At 43.9% G+C, this 15,204-nt stretch overlaps 1 long non-coding RNA gene across 1 annotated transcript in view; it reads right to left on the bottom strand.

The window, feature by feature from the left end:
- LOC109312442 overlaps positions 1-14,912 on the bottom strand; it is a 16,616-nt gene extending 1,704 nt beyond the window's left edge. The window contains exons 1-2 of the long non-coding RNA XR_002101816.1: positions 14,778-14,912; positions 6,870-6,878 (exon numbers count right to left, since the gene is read on the bottom strand). This is a non-coding gene — a long non-coding RNA (uncharacterized LOC109312442). The remainder of the gene's footprint in view (positions 1-6,869; positions 6,879-14,777) is intronic.
- Positions 14,913-15,204: the final 292 nt, after the last annotated feature.

Below are 15,204 nucleotides of genomic sequence, written 5' to 3'. Positions count from 1 at the left end.
TTCCTGATCCTCCAGTTGATATTGAGGCCATTCCACTGTACAGAACCTTTTAAGATTATTTTTAGTCATTAGATCTGACTTAAACAGTTTCCAGTTAGTTCAGAATGCATTCTATGGGTGTACACCGTGCCCTGCCAACCATACTCTGTCCCTGCCCCATACTCCAGGGAGACACTGGGCATCGCCAGGTCCTATAGGGAGACACTGGGCATCCCCAGGTCTTAACGGGCAATGCTCAGACTGCTGAGCTTATCCTACCTTGTCCAAGGGACCGGTTTCACACCGTCACCCACGATCGCTTCTCCACTATGAGAGCACGTTGCACCGTTGTGCCCTCCGGGGTCGATCAAACCACATCTCCACCAAGGCCCCCGATGAAACCACCGGTGCGTGCTGGGCGTCGGTTGTTGCCGCAAGTCGTCGACCCCAGGAGGGATCCAGGCAAGGCGAATTGTTAGCCTCGAGCCCCACGTTGGGCATCAAAAACTGTTGCCGGCACAAGGTGCCCGAGGGAGGCAACAATTGGGTTCATTGCCCAGTGTGCATCACGCCAAATAAACACACTGGGGGGAGAAATAGACAGAGTTTATTTGAGCTCAAGTAAAAGCCACAGCGAGACTGTACTGTCTTAAATCCTGCGCACTTAGACCTGCAACAGTGTACTTTTATACCCTGGTCAATTTTCTGCGGTGATTTTCCACTAGTTGGCCCCCCTCTTCCTCCCCTTTCCCTCCTCCCTTCTCTCTCCGAGCAGTGCCCTTGCATTCCATAGATAACAGTTTTAGCTCGCCTGTTTTCCAGAAGGACAGGAGATTGCAGGCACCAGAGAAAGGGTTACAAAGGTGGAGAAGGGGAGGTCCTGGCTCACCTGAGCCCAGAGCAGAGGGGCTTCATCGACACTCGTGGTCTTCCATCCCTCTGAGTTACCTAGGGTTATGCCCAGTGACACCAACAAGTAGGATATCTATACAGACTGAAACCCAGGTCTTCAGATGGTATAAAAGGGCACAACCTACCAAAATTGATGGGATTATACCAAATTCATAGCAGTAGAGAATCTAAGCCTAGAATGTTAACTCTTTAAATTGTCTCTATTACACACAGCTATGTAAATTTATACTTTACAGAAATAACAAAATACACATCCTATTTACCAGTAGATAGTATATGAATTTGGTTGATTCATGGCAAATTTAAATTCCCTATTATTGCTAGGGTTACTAATCTAGTAACTATAGTTTTCTTCCCTTCTTTGACAATACTTCATTTCCCTTGAACTCATAGTTGGTAAATATTTCCAACAACCGTGCTTAGCTTTTTGCCCCTTATTTCTTTAATCTAACTGACTCAACATTCCTTCCTGCTTATAAATCATCCCCATCTGCCATTTGAAGTTTATCACCTTCATCCTTCCTTCTCTGTCATCATAAAACACATTAAAACCCTTCAGATCTCTAACCCAATCACATTTGTCACATAGCCAAATCTCAATAATACCAGTGGGACTCAGTTTGCTCTAATTTACATCCCTTGCATCCCAGTGACTTCAGTGGGTTGCACAGGATATAAATCAACCCAGACTGTAGCTTGCAAATAAATTTCTCATCCTATGCCAATATAGTTTGCTTCTTTTCATTAACTAAATTCCTACCCTACTTTTGCTAATTTTATAGGCCTCATCTTTTCTGCAGAATATTCCTCATGTCATGGTAAGTTATCCTAGTTTGTTAGCATTTTTACATAAACATATGGATTTCTAAATTTCTAGAATATAGAAATTAGTAAGGCTACAGGCTAAAAATAAAATGTGTATATTTTTTCTAGTACACTTTTGATTCCTTTCTCCTTAGCACCTCTAGTGCTTTCAAAAATTAACAAATACTAACTACATATTTGATACTGTGACAGGGGGTAAACTCAAGGCCAGGTCCCAAAGTGGCCCACCCACCTACCTAAGGGTGTCTGACCTGACTTTCCTGCCATGACTTGATTATTAATTTGATTTATTAAGTGGGAGGCTGCCCATTCCTTGCCCTGATGCTAGGGGGCACTATCTACAGCTCCAAACCTTCCCTACACCACAGATGGCATCCTGATTATGATTGCTCCCTGGTCTGAGACCAGAGCAAATAGTCCATAATTGGGCTCCATTTATTCTCGCATTCACTCTGCCGCCCCACCCCACAGGAGGCCTCTTGCACTCTGCCCATTACTGGGCCACACTTCACTGCCTTTGCTTCTCTTGAGCAGTCCCTCTTGAGCCATCAGGCTTCACTACTTGCATGTTGGCCCTACCATGCAGTCCTCTGGTTCCTGCAAAATTCCCCTACCATGTGCCAAACCCTGGGCTGATTCTGCCCCAGGCCCCTCAGCAAGCAACTTCTCTCATGCTCATGCTTCTGGGGCTGGCCTATGTATGCTCCCTCAAGCCTCTTTCAAGCCCTACTCAGTATGCCCCCCAGTGCAGTCCTTCAAACCACTTTTGCTGTGCACTCCAACACACTCAGTTCTTCAGGTGCCCTTTATTTCACCCTACTCTCAATGGGCCCTTACACTACACTTCACAACCTACCCCTTCTGGGACCTCTGGGATCTCACAAGCCTTCTGGGCTCAGATTTCTCACTACTAACACACCTGCCCCCCACCTTTGCTCCCTCTGCTCACACTATTACCCACCAGATGTTGAGGGCTGGGGTTAAGGAGCTCCTACCCACCTTCTGCCAAGGAGGTTTGTGGTCCTGGCACTTCTTGGGGGCTCCCCTACCAGAATGAACCCCACCAGACCTACCTACCCTGGCAGGGTGCAGTTTTAGGTCATGCCCAGGACCAGAAGCCTCCAAGCCATCCCTTTAGCTCAGGGGCAGGCAATTATTTTGTGTGGAGGGCTACTTACCCAGTTTTCGCAGGCTGTTGAGGTCTGCATGGGTAGCTCTGCCCCTTGATAAGTGCCCTGTCCCCTGGTCACCATCCTGTGACCAATTTCCTAAGGCCAACAGTGGTGGGCCCAAAGTGGGGCACAGGCTGGGCTGCACCAGCAGGGAGAGGGGGGAGCTGGCCCAGCTCCATAGAGTCCCTGCTGGCCAGGACCCTTTATGCCTGCCACCCTGCTCTTGGCCCCACTGGCACTGGTGCCAGGACACCAGTGTGGGCCCCGTGCTCCTGCTGGCTCTACACCCACTCACTCCCAGTGCCCCCCAGCCCTGTGGTACAGGTGGCGGGCAGTGCACAGCCCCAACCCCCTGCTCACAACCAGGTAAAAAGCTGGTGGTGAACATGCAGAAATGTGGCCCCTCGCTCACCCATGGCCAGCATTACCTGCTGCAGCCACTCTCAGCCCAAGCAGGGCTGTCTGGAGCAGGCACAGGCAGCCCCACATGGGCTGCAAGTGGCTGCATTGTGGGGTACTAGGCACAGGGTGGGTGAAGGGCTGCTTTTCCCTGCACCCAGCACCAGCTTGTAGCCTGGCCCTGCTGCCAGCCTGGGCCCTCTGCTTGCTCTGGGCTCACCCTTCAAAGCTGCACACAGTGACAGCAGCTGCAGACCACCCCCCCACTAGCCACACTGGGCAATGGGCCACTTCCCCCCACCTTGCCACCACTGCCTCTTTGCTGCCCAGTGTCTGAGTGAGCTCTGGGTGAGCAGCAACAGCCAACACTGCCCAGTGGGGCAAGTGGGGAAGCCATAGCTGTTGTCACCACACACAGCCCAGATGGGTGAGCCTGGGGCCCAGGCTGGCAGCAGGACCTAGTTACAAGTTGGTTCTGATCACAGTGGGGAAAAGTAGCCTCTCACCTGCCCTGTGGCTGGTGCCCCATGGTGCAGCCACTCACAACCTGCCTAGGGCTACCTGTCCCTGCTCTGGACAGCTCCACATGGGCTGTGAGTGACTGCAGCAGGGAGTGCCAGCCATGAGGAAGGGCTGCTTTTCTCCATGTTGGGAAGGAGCAGGGAAGGGAAGGAGCCCAGGGAAAAGCTGAGTGCAGGTGGGGAAAAGTGGCCCCTCCCCCACTCCATGGCCAGCGCTCCCTGTTGCAGCCACTCGCAGCCCACGCAGGGCTGTCTGGAACAGGCACGGGCAGCTCCATGCGGGCTGCAGGTGACTGCAGCATGGGGCACTGGCCACAGTGCAGGCAATGGGCCACTTCCCCCCACCTTCCACTCAGCTTTTCCCCAGGTCATATTTCCCTGGGCTCCTTCCCTGCCCTTCCCCCTTACCTGTGGTTCTGGTGCAGGGCAGCCATGTGGTCCCAGACCAGGACCCTCCACTGGGGCTTCCAGCTGGTGGGGTGGGGCTGGGTGGACCCCGATGTTGTGGGAGCCCCCCAGGCTTCCCCTGGGTCCTACTGCCCTTGGTTCCTGTCATTTTTGACAGAAACCAAGGGCAGAGAAATATTAATTTTCTAAATTTTTGAGGGGCCCCGCAGGCCACATAGAATGGCTTCACAGGCCAGATCCAGCCCACAATCCATATTTTGCCCACCTCTGCTGTAGCTCCTGCCCTTATCTCCAGGGTGTTTCATGCAGTGAAGGAGCTGGATGGTGCTGCTCCCTCAGGTGGAATCAGTCAACTGTTGGCCCTGCCTGGCTGGCCAATGTTTGTAAATGGCTGCCCTCATCAGGCACCTGCTGGCTGCCTGCCTCAGTTCTTAAAGTGGCAGCCACCCAAAGGTGCACTGCCACAGATACCTGTGATTTTTTTGCTACCTGTCACATTATTTCAGTATTCTGTGTTATCAAATATTCAGAGGTACACAACGTTGTAAATTATTTTGTCAGGAGAAACTAAAGAAAACAAGAAATAAAAAACAGTTTTTCATTTTTTTTTCATTTGGTTTATTTCCACAGGTATCTTTGATATACTTGTTAAACCAAGTGGATGGTCCAATTTTGGAAGCTACCTCATGAAGTTTAGATTTACATCAACCTTTGGATAGGTATTAGTCAGTCAAAAGGTATCACTCTGAGTTCCAAAGTCATTATTGCATTAAGTTCTTTGTATAGCCAAAATGAATACTTGCAGCAGTCTTCATATTGCAAACATCAGGGAGAAGTTGGATCAAAAAGTTATGAAAACATTTCTGTTCTTTATTTCAATTGCCTAAGGCTGTGCAAATAAAGTTACATTTTAGAATATTTTCAGAACTATTTTAGTTACACTGCAAGTTCCTAATGACAGGGACCATGTATTAATCTAGTGTTTGTGAAGGGCCTGGAAACATGGAGTCCTTATAGTGGCAGATATGCAAATGTTACCTTAGTACAAATTTCAGTGATAAATACTACTCTAATACTTCTGTTTTAAATAATTTTAGAATAAAGAGGGAATATTTTCTGTTTGGACTAAAAAAATCTAATGGCAATGTGAATTAGATTGTTATACTGATGAAAGTTACTAAACAAAAGTAATAAATGGGGTGGAGGCAGAAGGAAATAAAAGATCAGAGAATATGCCATCTCTTTTATAAGTAGTTTGAGAAGAAAAAAAAAGCTCAAATTAATTCATTTTCAGAAAGCGGAGAAGTTAAAAAAGGAGATATATACAGTTGTAGCTGTGACAGAGGTAATGTTACTATAGATATGTACCAGTCCAAGTCATCTTTTCCCGTGGAAGACTCTGTTTTTTCCCCTTATGCCCCTCCAGAAAAAACTCACAGAGCAAGTATGGTTCATTGTATGCTGGCAAATTACATTAATCTGTTCCCTTGTGAGAAATGTTTTATTCAATTCTGTATCTTATTAATCTAGTTTAATGAATATTGAGGTCACACTAATATGGAGCTTGGGGAACAAATAAGAGGAACTGGTCCTTCTCCTAAGCAAGAAATACTACGATCTCATAGGAGTAACAGATACCTAGTGGGACTCCAGCTATGACAGGGCCACAGGTATAGATGTCTATACTCTGTACAAGGGAGATTGTGCAGATGATAGAAGAGTTGGGAGTGTAGCTCTCTATGTCAAGGAAAGCTACACATCCCTGAAAATTGACATTGGCATCCAGGGAGGATGGCTGGAGTCTCTGGAATAAAATACATGGGAAACATGGCACAGGGGAAGTCATGGTAGGAGTCTACTACAGACCTCCTAATCAGAAAAAAAGAGCTAGAACGGGAATTCACCAAGGAACTGGTTGATGTTCCACACTCTTGGTGCATGGTTGTCATGGGAAACTTTAACTACCTGAACGTCTCATGGGAAGAGCACTCATCCAAATCTGATTGGTCACAAAGCTTCCTCACATGTGTGGATGAGCTCTACCTGACTCAAGAAGTCTATGCACCACAAAGAGGTAAAGCATTGCTGTGCTTGGTACTCACCAAAGAGGATGATCTGGTCAGTGACCTACGAATCAGTGGAAAGCTGGGTGATAGTGACCACGAGCTGATCAACTTATCTATCCATTGCAAAGCTGGCAAGTCAGTCAGCAATGCAGAAGTCCTTGACTTTAGGAAAGCTGACTTTGACAAGCTCACGAGGCTCATTGTTGAGGCCCTATGGTACCATGGCTCGTCAGGAAGAGGATTGGTTGCTTCCCAGGGGAGCGATCCTGACATAACAAGGCTGTCCATCCCATCACGGAGGAAGGGTAGAAAAGGGGCGCAGCCACCCCCTTGGCTCAGCAGGGAACTCGAGGACCTCCTTTGCCTAAAAAGAGAGACATATAAAGGATGCAAGGCTGGAATAACCACAAAGGAGGAGTTCTCAGCACTGGTCTGTGCCTGCAGGGTTTGGACCAGGAAAGCCAAGGCTGCAACTGAACTCCATCTGGCTTTACATATCAAGGATAATAAAAAGCCTTTTTTCAGATATGTAGGGAGTCAGAAAAAAATCCAGGGTAACATTTGACCCCTGCCGAACTAAATGGGACAACTGAAAACTGACACCCAGGAAAAAGCCAACCTGCATGATGGGTAATTTGCATCGGGCTTTCATCAGCCCAAAGGACTGCCCTGCGTAGCATAACATGGGGTGGCCAGAGTGAGGGAGTATTTATACCCAGCATCGGTGCAGGCCTTGTAAAGGAACACCTTGAGAGGCTGGACATCTTCAAGTCATCTGGTCATGACATTACACCCTAGAGTACTCAAGGAGCTGGCAGGTGTCATAGCCCAACCATTGGCAAAAATATTTCAAAATTTGTGGCGCTCAGGTGAAGTACCTGAAGACTGTCTGAGGCCAATGTGGTACCCATCTTGAAGAAAGGGCGGAAAGTAGATCCCAGGAATTACAGGCCAATAAGCTGACTTCAATCCCTGGTAAGATTCTGGAGAAAATTATCAAAGAGACCCTTCTTGACAAGCTGGCTGATGCAAAAATCCTGAGGGACAGCCAGCATGGGTTTGTCGCAGGTAGGTCTTGCTTGACTAATCTTATCTCCTTCTATGACCAGGTGACATATCACCTGGACAAAAGAAAAGAGATTGACATCATATATCTGGATTTTAAAAAAGCCTTTGATCTGGTGTCCAAGATATCCTTATGCAAAAATTGGCCAAATGTGGCCTTGGCTACATCACAGTCCAATGGCTGGGAAATTGGCTCTGAGGTCGGACCCAGAGAGTAGTAGTTGATGGATGTGAATCATTATGGAGCTCCATAACCAGTGGCATCCCCCAAGGCTCTGTCCTTGAACCGGTTCTCTGCAACATCTTTATCAACGATGTGGACATTGGTGTCAGAAGTGTACTGGCCAAGTTTGCAGATGACGCTAAACTCTGGGGCATAGCATCCTCACCTGAGGATAGGCTAGTGATCTAGGCTGACTTGGATAAGCTTAGTAAGTGGGTGAATATAAACCTGATGACATTCAACACTGAAAAATACAAGGTACTCCACCTCGGCGGGGTGGGGGGGGAACCCTGCAGCACGCTTAGAGGCTTGGCAGTGCTACGATTGCTACCACCATGGGTGGAAGAGACTTGGTGGTCATGATTGACCACAATATGAACATGAGCCACCAATGTGATGTCACAGCTGGTAAAGCAAACAAAACTGAGGCCACAGCTGGAGTATTGCATTCAATTCTGGACTTCACAATTCAACAAGGATGTTGAGAACTTTGAGAGCGTTCAGAGGACAGCCACACACATGATCAAAGGGCAAGAGAATAGGCCTTATGATGAAAAGCCTGGAAAAGCGCAGGCTCAGGGGTGACCTGGTGGCTGCCAATAAGTATGTAAGGGGTGTGCATCAGGATCTGGGGGAAAGCCTGTTCACCATAGTGCCCTAAGGAATAACAAGGGCCAACAGTCATAAACTCCTCCGTGACCATTTTAGGCTGGACATAAGTAAAAACTTCTTTACTGTGTGAGCCCCTAAGGCCTGGAATAGGCTTCCTCCAGAAGTGCTGCAGGCACCTACTCAACTCTTTCAAGAAACATTTGGATGTTTATCTTGCTGGGATCCTTTGACTCTAGCTGACTTCCTGCCCCTGGGGCAGGGAGCTGGACTTGATGATCTTCAAGGTCCCTTCCATCCTTAATGTCTATGAATCTATGAATATTAATTAAATTAATGACTTAGAAATGACAACAGATACTTTTTCTTGATGAATGATCTGTTGTATTTTTTCACAACTTTTATCACTGCAACACTTCTACAGTTCTGACAGGTAAGATACTCTCCAAAGTTACTCATCTCATGGACTGTGTTAATGAGATTTCTCATGAGATTTTTATGACAGCAATATTTTTGGGGGACATGCAAAATGAAGATTTCTAATATGCTTCTGACATTGTACATTTGTGAGATGCAATTGTCAGTACTGTGCAGCAGTGGATATGGCACAATCCTAATTTTCTCATGGAAGTATAGGTTGCATTCACAGCTTAGGGGACAACATTTCTAACAGAGGAATGAAGATGGAGGATCACAGGACAGACTAGCATAAACAAGGTCAAGAAGCCAGCTTTTTCCATAATGCCACAATATAATTTGCTGTCAAAAAAATCTGTCTTATGTGGCATAAAAAGAAAAATATACTCAGAAAGCATATTAAGTACAAGTCAGAACTGGTATTTGCCCATTGAAACCAAATCTGATTACAGCCTAACAGCTCTGGATAGTAGCTATTTATTATACCTGAACGAAACAGTATTTCCCATCCCCCAAAATTCACTGGGAATTCATGAACCTATGACCTTACCTCTCCCAACAAGAATGAGAGACACATATGTTTTTGCTGTGCCATTCATCCCAAGTGAGTGCTATAGCCATGAGCCATGAGCATACAGAGGGTAGGTATTTCTAGGCATCTCTGAAGGTTTTCTGAATGCCTCCATGCTGCCTTATTTATACCATGGATTTATCCCCTAATTACCCTTTCTGAGGAAAGTTTCATTAACATGTACTACATTTCTGTAAAATAAATAATAATAAATAAAAAACCCTTAATTTTCATTACTGGTAATTAAAACTTTCTGATAAAAACAATACTCTGAAAAAATCCTAACCATCTCTCATTATGTCAATAGGTCACTAGACTAGCACAAAAGAAGAGAAAAGTATAACACCTGGACATGTACAGCCGATGAATCAGAACTTGGGGATAATGCTAGTAGTAAGCAAGAAACACTTCACTTCCTCCATGGTATCTCAAGCCACTTAGGGCACCTGCACACTGTTTAGGTTACTTCACAGTTCTGGGGTACATCTGGATGCCTTTTTGCTGCCCAGATAGCTGTTAACTCCCCTGCCCCCAACTAGCTGTTAACACCCCTGCCCCCCCATCCTGTTTTCAGTGATTTGGTTACATGACTGTACACAGCCCAATCATACATAGACTTGGCCATAGCAAGTCATGCATTGGTGACCTCCAGTCTCAATAACTGTAATTGATTACACATGGGAACAAAACCACAATGGGTTCTGAAGCATCAGCCCATCTGCTACATAACAATAGTTACACTGCTGACATTTCCTCCATAATCTGTAAGAAACACTGACTTCCCATTGTGTTCAAAATTCAGATTAAAGTTGCTATCCTGACATTCAAAGTGCCTCGATCCAGCTTCTTCCCAAGCTGCATTGTAACAGTGCTGGCACTGAAAGACTTAACAGTAAAATCAAGTTTTTCTTATTATTTCTAGGACTCTGAAACTTAAAAATAGTGGCTGTGGAGGGATTTGGGGGCCATGGGGTGTGTGGATCATGGGGTGACTGTGGGGGAGATGCTCAGGAGGGGAGGGTCCCCTGCCCCCCACAAGGCACAGGAATAGTAAGATATTTCCCATTAAATAAAAAGGAAGAAAGAAACTGTGCATAACCTTTGGAGATAGGAAAGATTGCATAAGTGAAATACACAAGCTATGGCAGCCTGCCAATACATAAGAAATAGCATTTCCATCATCTTGTGTTATTGTCTACATATAAAACCTCTCATAACCAATATGAACCTGTTCCTAGACAAAGATAAGATACTCGGTGTATGAAGTTTGGCAAAATGTCTATACCTTGTCATGCCAATAAGTTATGGAAAATGAAACACTGATTGATTGACCTGAACATGATTGGCCGTGAGGTAGAACTACATTGTTACTCTCAGAAACTAAAGGAATACCCAGAAGCCCTGTTATGTTTGTAGCTAGTGCATTATTTTAACTATTTCAATATCACAATGCACAGATGCAAGGCAGCGTTTCCAGGCAGTGTTGTGTCAGGGCATTCTATATACCTAATGTACTGCAGATAAAAAGATAAGGGTCAGATTCAACAATGTCTTTGTTTGGCTTCTTAAATGTGGATTCCAAGCCAAACCAAAAAATAATCTTTCTGCTTGCATGCTGTTTCTGGTGCAGGCAGTTTTTTTATTGAATTTGACTTTTTATTGACTTGACTTTTATAGCCAAGACATTGTAAGCTGTCAAGGATCTTGATTTCCAGAATCAAGAATGCACATACCTGAAGAATCAGCTTTCTTCCATGATATTTTGCTGAATGTAATGGCATTTGTTTAAAGTAAATAACAATTGACTGTGAAATAAAATAGAATTGTCTGAAATAAGAAAGAAAAGAGAAAAGAGAAATATTACTGACTGAGGATACTTACAGTATCATAAGATGAGTAAGTTTATTGGTGTTAATGAGGATTAACAAGTGAATTGGCTGGTCCCAACATTCTTTCAGTATTAAAATGCTGGGAAACTGTTTAAATATTGATGCATTTATTATGAAAACATCTTTTTGGCATTTGTTTGTAATCAATGCCAGCACTTTGGCACTTACCCATTCAGTGTTTTCCTCACTATCTTCAATGGTATGACTGTGTGAATGACAGAATATGATTATAGAAATGTTGGCACACATTTTCTGAAATCAATGTTTGTATGGAGGATGTCAGTTGGAAATATTTAGAAATCTATCAGAAGTTCAAGTGCATTTAAAAGGACATCTGTTTGCAAGAAGCAATCACAATCAACACTATTAGCACATGGTATAATGCAACAATGCAGTTACTAAGCATTTTGTTTATGTTAACAATTTATAGTTCATCTGTATGATGCAGTTCCCAATCCTAGCAATACTACAATTGAAAGAATTGGTACAAAAAGGTAAATAAAAGCTATAGTTAACTCATGAGCCTGAATCAAAATTATTTAGATATCATGAAAGTAATTTGTTTTTAGAAGCTAAAGGGCTAAGCACATGATCTGTTACAAAATATTGTTTGCAATAACAAAGCCAAGGATTTTCTGGCAGACATACAATACAGCCAAGCTGCATTCATGTCTATCATACATGGTAGTTTAATTTAGACATCATAAATTTTCGAACAGTTGCACAGGATTTTAGCCACTTTAATCCATTAGAATAAATTATATAGGCTCATAAATACTCTTTGGCACATAGATACTAGACTTTATTCTTTTTAAAATAGTTTGTTTATTTTTTATAACTTTTTCCCATTTTATGTTAAATATTGCTTACGAAACAGGTCTAATATTTTGTGACTGGAAGGAAACTTTTTTATAAGATTCCTCTGACATCTTATCTAGTACTTATTTCTGTTAATCAGCAAACTCTCTCTATAGTCAGTCCTAACTTTTCTGTACTGAGCTTCATACAGTACCACCAGGTCTAAAACTATAGTGCTTGGGTAAGGCTACTATATATTAGCCTACCAATGTATCTGTAAGCTTAACCACCTGTAAAGATAGGTCGGGGCCTTGGGTGGGCGGCGGGCAGAGGAAGCCGGGGCATAAGGTTTTTTTGTTATTCTGGCTCTTATTTCTGAGGGATCTGAATTCTGGTCTGAATTATTGTGTTCTCTCTGTTGTGTATATCAAACTAAAATTGAGGTAAAACTATCAAGCACACCATATTTAAAAGGATTGAGTTCAGTGAGGTTTGGAAGTCGAATTTCTTTCATAAAACAAGACAATTTAAATTGAATTAAATATCAAAATCCCATTGACTCCCTCAGCTCTCTAAATGAGAAATTGCATAGATTATCAGAAATGCATAATTAGATTATTTTTGAATGTACATAAATACATCATCAGTAATCTGGCTTGAAAATGGGGTGAGAAACAGCTCTGGAAAAAGAGCAGTTGACAGTAGGAGTCTGTTTATTTCTTTTTTTATGATTTGAGATGAAGGTGAGGGAAATGGATCTACTGGTACTATGACTATAATCACACAATACACAGTCATGATCCTGTTTTCTGAAATAAATAGCAAACTTGTATTGACTTCAGTGTCTAGTTTTTGTTGTCCTTCAAATTATTGTCTTTATCTAAAAGTGTCTACACTTAACTTATGGTTGCAACACACTGGGCACATCTACACGTGCAACTCATGGTATTTTGGTAAACCATCCCTGGGAAGGCATGTACACATGCAGTCCCTTGTGAGAAGATTTGCAGCTTATGTACTGCATAACATCTGTGAGGGCTGGGAGGAGCTCTTCCACAAGGTATGGGCAGGGGAGGACACCTGGTAGTGGGAATGCCAACTGCAGCAGCAGTGACAGTGATTCTACCCCTCCCACTGAGGACCTCAGGGAACCACACACCTGGCAGCAGGGCCAGGGTACCATGTGTGAGAGGTCCTGGCAGACCACCTTCTCCTGCACTCCCTGCTGTAGGTACCTGGCTGGCTGACCATGGATCCCAGCCCACCATGCACCCCCAACACCACACTCACTGTGGACAGTTTTCAGCAAAAATCTCTATTTCCCTCCACAAACACAGACCACATCCCACCCTCCCTCCCCAACTACAGACTCCCTCTCATGCTCCCTTCCCAAACACAGACCCCACCACCAATATAGCACTATCTTCCCACTACAAATAATTTACATTGAATTATATGCCCTCATGGGGTAGGGGACAGTAGGGTGTGATCTAGTGTGGGGGATGGGAAGGGAGCACAGCTGGGCTGTTTCCACAACCTCAGGCTGATGGTCTGGTGATATGTTAAAACTGCATCAAAACAGCCTCACTGTTTCAATGAAGCAAAACAGTGAGGCTGTTTCAACTCAAAATTAAATTCAATACAAAACACTGTTCCGTCCAGACCTCGAAACTGAAGTTGGAATGGAACAGTGCTGTTTTACACAGCCCTAGTGCTAATCTAACTCACTTGCTGTCCCCAGTAGCCTTTGATCCTCGCTACCTCACATTGCATTTTTATATATTTCTCACAGTGCATTTTCATATTTCAGCTGTCTCATCTTTACAAGGGCATTTTGTATTTTATACTTTTAAATGCTTAAGGAATGTACTTCCTGTAGAATGAAGTTACACCCTGAACCATTGTTAAAACTGCATTGAAATTGTAATTGTAAAGTGATAAAATCTGTTGAGTGAATGAAAGTGAATGATGATCATCAGTAAACAATAGCCTAGCCAAAGGAACTCCATTTTAAGCTAATCAAGCTAAAGAACTGATTCTTGGAACTGAGCACTCACCCTATGAAGGATTCCTGTAACCCATGACAATACAGCCATTAAGTCAAGGGTGGACTCCCAAAACTTCAGGTACCAGCAGGCAGAGAACCCTACGACTAACAGCTGTCAGGTACTACTCAAGACACACATGGGACAGTGACCTCTGGATTGGGTAGCCAAGATGATGCTGGGGGATCACACAAGTCTACCAGAAAAAGCTCAAAGCCAGTGAAGTATGACCCTCAGTGGCACTCTCTCATCCAGCACCTGGCCTACTGAGACAGAAGGACAAGCAGGTGACCCCCTTCTGGAGCAGACATCACCTTGAAGGAAGCTGACTATCAACAGCAGACTCCATGGCCTCGGATAGGTAGATATACTACCTGGCTGCAGAAGTTATTTATTGCTAAGTATATGAAATTTATGATGGTACTAGTAGTAATAGATGTGGAAGGGAAAACAAACAAAATGATTACAGCATTACCCTGGTTTCATTGAATATTTGGAGAAAAGTAGCTCAAGCTTAACTAATAATAATTAGGTTCAGAAATCTATTCCTAGAGAGAAAGAGAGAAAGTGAGAGCTGGGATCTCAACATTCCAATGCGCTCAGGTTGTTTGCTGACAGGTAAGATTTTCAGCATGATCCTTGAAGGGAGATGATCTTTTTCTCCCAGCTTCTCGAGAACAACAGCGGATGGTGTCAGAGAGATTTCTCTCTTGAACCATACTGCTTGCTGCTTTTACACTTTTTTTTATACCCTTAGTCTAGCTTCTTCAAAGCATTCTTTTAATTGTGTAAATCAAGCGGGTCCCAAGCCATAATTGACAGGGAAAATCCTGTTATACAAACAGTTTAAATTCAAATGAATTACCTTTTTCAGTGACAAGTGGTTATCTGGTTTGGAACATCTCAAGAAACTGATTAACAACTAGGAAAACATTAAGTTTTATGGAGTAACCAGACACGTAGGAGCCAGCTTGAAATTATTATGAATAGAAGACATATTGGATGGGATATTACATTGCCTCTTGTCAGATGCCTTAGCTATGCTTACAGCATCAGGGTTTTGTATTTTACCTGTTGTGAATAAACCTCAGGTTAGCATAGGTCTCAGATTTTACTGCAGTCTTTTAACAGACTTAAGGGGATTATTGCAGTGTTTATACACTTTGTGAGGAGGACCTCCACCAGTTGTCCCAGGAAAAGTGTGATAGCATTTGTGGACAGGGCTCCAATGGGCTGGATGCTATAATAAACCCCTAACCATTGTTCAAATGTTGCCCATACCCCCTCTGACTCAGTTTCTTGCCT

This window comes from Crocodylus porosus, unplaced genomic scaffold (assembly GCF_001723895.1).
Source record: "Crocodylus porosus isolate Cpor-Errol unplaced genomic scaffold, CroPor_comp1, whole genome shotgun sequence".
Lineage (NCBI taxonomy): Eukaryota > Metazoa > Chordata > Crocodylia > Crocodylidae > Crocodylus > Crocodylus porosus.
This window is presented reverse-complemented; position numbering and strand designations above follow the sequence as displayed.